Source organism: Phocoena phocoena, chromosome X (assembly GCF_963924675.1).
Source record: "Phocoena phocoena chromosome X, mPhoPho1.1, whole genome shotgun sequence".
Classification (NCBI taxonomy): domain Eukaryota; kingdom Metazoa; phylum Chordata; class Mammalia; order Artiodactyla; family Phocoenidae; genus Phocoena; species Phocoena phocoena.
The window spans coordinates 74,732,371-74,737,404 of NC_089240.1; the positions used below are offsets into that span (position 1 = coordinate 74,732,371).

The 5,034-nt window shown below is 42.7% G+C and overlaps 1 pseudogene; it reads right to left on the reverse strand.

Annotated features, from left to right (window-relative positions):
* Positions 1-666: 666 nt before the first annotated feature.
* On the reverse strand, positions 667-1,134 carry LOC136142672 (ubiquitin-conjugating enzyme E2 D2-like; annotated as a pseudogene).
* Positions 1,135-5,034: the final 3,900 nt, after the last annotated feature.

Sequence of the window (5,034 nt, forward strand, 5' to 3'; positions counted from 1 at the left end):
TCATGGCTGATTTACTGTTTAAATTGTTACCAGTTCACCTGGCCCAACTGCTACTTTTGTCACTACATGGTCACATCCTTTCAATCATTAATTCTTGAGTCAGGCTTTTGTGACTCAGGGGAGCCCTGAGAAACTATGGCTTTTCTGCAGACAAGAGGCAGGCAGAGGACCTGGCGCGTGGGTCTTGCCCAGTTACAAGGATATTGATTAATACTAATCTTGTTCAAAATCAACACCCAAAGTTTCTTCAGAATAAAGTGGACACCTGACTAGCTTTGTAATCTTCATTGTTTGTCCTCACCGTTGTCAGTTCTAAAAGACTCACATTAAAAATTATCTCTCTGGTTGGTGGAGCTGCTCTCCTTATCCTAAAGCCACCACCTCCTTGTTCTTGCTTTCCTAATGCTAAATCAATAACGAAAACTTAGTTAAAACTGGTCTCACACTCACCCAAACCCCCAACCTTACCCCCACTCACCAATCCCTCCTCCACCCTTGTTTCCACCTGCAGACTTGCTCCACCACCTCCACACACTCTGATACATAGGAGGTGTTACCACATATGCCCAGAGGATGGGGAGCCCTCCTTTCATAGAAAGCCGACAAAAGATAACCAATTAAACTGCCAGCTTTAATAAGGTGATGGGATTATCATTTATTTTTAAATTACATGGTGTATTTATTAGTCCATTCCCGAGCAATTCTGTCATACTTCCTCCTATCCTTTGTGTAGATCTTAGCAATTTCCGGAACCAAAGAATCATCTGCGTTGGTGTCGCACAACAGGGAGTAAATGGATAACAATACTTTGGAAATTGTCAGTCCTGGTGATCACTCAGATCTAAGGATGTCCAGGCAGATGTTTCTGTTTCTGTTAATGTTTGGATGGTAAACTTGGGTGGTGAATGCAATCTTGGGTGGTTTGAATGGGTAATTGGAGGGAAACTGGACCTTTAGGAAGAAGACTCCTCCCTGGTAGGGGCTGTCATTGGGCCCCATTATGGTCGCATGCCAGTGGAACATGTCATCCCCCACTAGCCCTACTGAGCTCTGGGCGGGGGGGTGGGGGTGGGGGTGGGGGTGGGGGTCGCGGGACAGGTCGAGGAGCTTCTTGTGGATGCACTTTAAGGCCATCATCTGTGACACGTGGCCAATCCTTGGCGCTGGGCCTGGCGACAGGTAGAAGGCGACGGTGGTGATCATGGGGTGGGAGGAACGGTGACAGACGGCGCAGGTAGATGGGTGGACTGAAGGCCGGCTGCGGCGTCGAGGGGGGTGTCATGGGAGGCGGATGGTGGCAGAGAGTGGGAGAATGGGACTGAGGAGCGAGTCGGGGGCTCCACCATACCTGATGCGCCACTGGACGCTAGTAGCTCGTGGCCACCGCTTCCTCCTCGGCACTCTCCTGAGCTGGAGGCCACGCAGCCCGGAGGCCGTGCCGCCCCAAGACACAGCCGCCTGGAGACATTGCTAGTGCCGCCGCCAGGCGGGGACCTGCTCAGTGAGGTCACAGAGGCCACGCTGATGAGGCTGTGTGGTGTCTCCCAGGGCGGGTACCGCAGGTAGTGAGGTGTGTGGGGTGGAGTTTACGTTAGAGGGGGGAGGGGCGGGGAAGTGAAGGAGGAAGGGACCAGGTAGGGGGGCGTGGAAGGGGGCGGAGGCATGGAGGGGGGTCGGGGGTACAGGGGTCTGGGGAGGGATTGGGGGGTGGAGGGGCCTGGGCTCACCCAGCGCCGGGGCTCTGGGCTGGCAAGTTGAGCCACACCCACTGTTCACCAATGAGAGTTACCTGAATAAATAAGAGTGGTTCAAGGAATTCCTCTCCAACAATAATACAGATAACACAATCAATAACACAGATTCAGCATCCCTTAACATTTTACCCCATCAGCTTTATATTAATTAATTCTCTGTCTCTCTGTCTCTCTCTCTCATATATATATATGTATGCACACACACACACATATACACATACACTTCTGAGTGAGTTACATACATCCTGGCCTTTACTTACAGATACTTCTTTGTGTATTTCCTAAGAGAGACATTCTTTTATATGATCAACTTTAGCAAATTCAACATCGTTACAATACTTTTATAACTTTTTTTTTAATTGAAGTATAGTTGATTTACAACATCATGCTAGTTTCAGGTGTACAACATAGCTACTCAACATTTTTACAGATTACACTCCATTAACTTTTTAAAGTAATGTTTCATAACGTTTTGGTAAATTCATTTTTTATGAAGAAATAAAGCCTTCAAAAATTCATTGTGGGGCTAAAATTTCTTTAATTTTTGAAAAACTTCTGACAGGAAAAGGAGGAAGGAAGGAAACCAGTACTCTATCTGGTATATATAATCATTAAATTTAACATCTATAAAATACTTTAATATCCATATTCCAGTTATGTCAATTGACATGTAGTGTCCTTAAAACTTATTTTTAAACCCCTCCAGTACAGAATCCAACCTAGGATCCAAGTATATTGCATTTAGCTGTTGTCTTTATTTAGTCTCCTTGAGTCTGGAACATTGCTACAGCCTTTCTGTCTTTTATGATACTGACATATTTGAAGAATTGCCGGGGGTGGGGGTGGGTGTGGGGGTGGCGGGGAACACACCTTTCCCTAGTCACACTTCCCAGTCTTAAAACTGTAACTTCAGTAAACCCAGATAATATGGGAGAGAGGAGGAGGAAAAACGGAAAAGAATGACTGCTCATATTTGTATTTTGAATGCTGCAGTAAAGTTGTTTAAATACTTTATGATGTGTGTTACATTAGGATGCATTCTCTATTGCTTTTTGTAAGATGAATGAACTTATCTCACCCACAGGAAGTTTGTATTCTCCAATCCCCTTTGAAAAGATGAGAAACTGACAAGTCTTTTGTTGACAATGATTACATTTCCAAGAAACTAAGAAAGAAATACAAGGCCATGTTGTATGGATTAGTTGATTCTGATTGTAGATTAAGATGTATCTACATATTTATCTGTAAATGTATATTATATATATCTTAATCTGAAATTAGAATCAAGTTATGTGTGTGTGTATTCTCACCATTGAAAGAAATGTTATTTGAGTAAAATTGTTAATGTGAAGTACTTTACAGACTTACACCTTCTTTTTTAGTTTCCTATGCTGTTATAACAAAATTACATAAACTGGCTTAAAACAACAGGAATTTATTTTCTTATGGATCTGGAGGCAAGAAGTCTGAAATCCTGGTGTCAGCAGAGCTCTTTCTCTCTTGAAACCTCTAGGGCAGAACCCATCCTCACCTCCTCCTTGCTTCAGTGGTCCCAGCAATCCTTGTTGTCCCTTGGTTTATGGCTGCATCACTCCAATCTCTGACTCAGTCTTCATGTGGATTTCTTCCCTCTGTGTGTTTTTGTGGTTGTCCAACTCTTTTTCTCCTTATAAGGACACCAATCTTTGGATTTAGTGCCCACCCAAATCTAGTATAATCTCATTTAACTTCATTACACCTACAGATACTCTATTTCCAAGCAAGATCATATTCTGAGTTCCACGTAGGCATGGATTTTGGGAGGATACTGTTCAACCTAGTACAGTATGCTCTCTACCCCCCAAAATTCACATCTGTCTCACACAAAAATACAAAATACAAAATATACTCATCCCACCCCAACATCCCCAACAGTCTTAAACCATTCTGGCATTAACTCTAAAATCTCATCTAAATATCAAGTCAAAAATTCCAAATCTCATTTAAGCACACTAAATCAGGTATGGGTGAAACTCTGGGTATGATTCACCTTGGGACAAAATTCCTCATCATCTGTGGACCTGTGAAACAGAAAACAAGTTATCTGTTTGCAAATACAATGATAGTACAAGCAAAGGATAGACATTCCCATTATGAAAGGGAGAAATTGGAAGGAATAAATAAGTCAGTAGTCTCAAGCAAATCTGAAACCCAGAAGGGAAGAGTCCACTAGTTTTTGTAGCCTGAAAATAAACTTCTTTTACCAAATCTACCCTTTGGGCCCAAGGAGGCTCTGCCAGGCCCTGCCTCTGTTCCTGTCTCTAGCTTCTCTGCCTCTGCACCCATGACTGCCCTGATAGTCATTCTTTTTCTTGAAGAAGAGCTCATGTTTGAATATTTCTATCAGTCTGTTTCTACCAGTAGAATCTCTGAAATCTGATAGCCTTTCTGCATTTCATCCTGTCTCTGGCTCCTTCAGTCACAGCTTGCAGTGTTCCTTCTGATATAATGTTCTCAAAAACCTTGTCAGTTCTTCCATGTATGTCAAGGGGATCCATGCCATTACAGAACTGGATAACCCACCTCTATTCCTGGCTTCTACTGAGATGGTTGACTGGATCCATGAGTCACAGGCATAATTTCTTCAGGAAAAGTTTGTGCAGTCACACACGTAGCCCAGAAAATGCTAACTGGGCATGCTAAGAATTTTCCAAATAATCAAGTCTGGTTCCTTTTTGCTTAACAGTTCTGTTCTCAGTTTATCTCATTCTTCTCACACTTTATTGTAAGCAAGGAACAAGGAGAAAGCAGGCTGTACATTCCACACTTTGCTTGGAAATCTCAGCTATATGTCTCAGAACTTACTTAGAAGTTCTATCTTCCCACTAACAGCAGAGCACAATTAAGCCAAGTTTTTCGCCACATTAAAATGAGGATTGCCTTTCCTCCAGTGTCTGATAACACGCTCCTCACTTCCTTCTGAAATCTCACCAGAAACTCATTTAACACCATATTCCAATCAACATTCTGTTCATGGTGATATATGTATTCTCTAAGATAATAGAAATTCTCTTTACCATATTCTTCATTTCCTTCTGAACTCTCACCAGAATCACCTTTAACATCCATATTTCTACCAATGTTCTCTTCAACACAATTTAAGCATTTTTTATTATGTGCCTCAAAATTCTTCCAGCTTCTACCTATTACCCAATTCCAAAGCCACTTCCACAATTTCATTATTGTTACAGTAGCACCTCATTTCCCAGTACCAAAAGCTCTATCAGTCAGGGAGTCAGGG